The sequence below is a fragment of the Prionailurus bengalensis genome, chromosome B1 (assembly GCF_016509475.1).
Source record: "Prionailurus bengalensis isolate Pbe53 chromosome B1, Fcat_Pben_1.1_paternal_pri, whole genome shotgun sequence".
In the NCBI taxonomy this organism is placed as follows: Eukaryota; Metazoa; Chordata; class Mammalia; order Carnivora; family Felidae; genus Prionailurus; species Prionailurus bengalensis.
In genome coordinates this window covers 175,427,607-175,428,982 of record NC_057344.1, presented here as the reverse complement: position 1 = coordinate 175,428,982, position 1,376 = coordinate 175,427,607, and positions in this window count along the sequence as shown.

The window sequence follows — 1,376 nt, the reverse complement described above, 5'->3', positions numbered from 1 at the left end:
CATAGTTTTTGCCAACAAATGAGCTCATGTGTGTATTTTTTCTGAAACCCGTCTGTTGCTTTAAAACTAAAAGGAAGAGATACTAAGGGTGGGAAGGAGAGTAGCATGAAGAGTAGGGAGACACAAAGGTGGACAGATGGCTTGCCTTTAGGCTTAAAATATCTCATGAATACATAGGCATATTTCATGTCCATGACACATAAAGCTTCTTAAATTTAGCAACTCAAGATTAAGAGCAGAATCTTGGATTTTGATTTCGTTTTTAATAGTCGTCTTGTTGCTAATGTTGAGAATGAAACCACAGAGAGCTTAATTTGAGGGCCATCAATAAAATTCAATTTCAGTTTTTATTAGGAACTTGGGAAAGAAGGAATTATTTCTACATGACTTAATTTTAATAGTTGGTTTTGGTTTTCAAAAGGTATGAGGTTAAAGTAGTTACAGTCAAGGAATAGAAAGAGAGCAGCTTAATTTGAGTGTTTTTTTTTTTTTTTTTTCCACATTCTGGCTACACTGAGCAAGGTGATTGGATTACACGGTCTACTCAGATGCTGTAAATATCTTTACATGAGGTAAGCTTTTCCCTAGCACAGTGGTAACATGCCTTAAACAAAGTATTAAAAGCTTTGAACAAGATGGCATCTGAGTATAATGAGGTTTACTAGTTTTCTAGAAAAATGAAACACCTTTTGAAGTGACTTTTAGAAGATGAAGAAAGATTTGTACTACACAGAAGAGGCTTTCAGTGTTTGGGTTAAAAAGAACTCCGGTTCAAAAGACTTCAGGGGATTTTTCTATGAACTAAATGGTTAGAGACTGGTATCTCGTCACGCACCCTGTTGAAAAAGGAAAAGGTTATAGAAGGGCAGATATTAGAAAGGGCAAGGGAATTTCAAACAAGAATAAGCAGCATTCTATTATTGCAGATATAGTCATTGCCAAAGAACTGGAGGTATCATTAATCATGTTACATTGAAAGAAATGAGCAATTGATTTGGAGATGATTGGTAGCTATCACCTGTAAAGACTAGAAAAGAGAGATTTAAATAAAACACTTTACAATAAAGATCCAAAAGTGAAAAATACCTTAGAATTGAGGGACACTCAAGGAAGAGATAAAGAATGCATTAATACATGTTTATTGAGAGGTTGAGGACTTTGGTAAGGGCTTGAAGACTTTCGACAGCCTAACCTTCAGATGCATGCAGTGAAAAGATTACTTAAGCAAGATAGCATTGATTGATATTTTTCTCAAACTTATTCCTATTAATGGGGCTAAAAGACATTAGTAATTAATAACCTCAAGATTGATAATTCTCATTTTAATCATTGATGTTGATCATCACACATACTGGGAGCATTAAAGAAACGTGGCA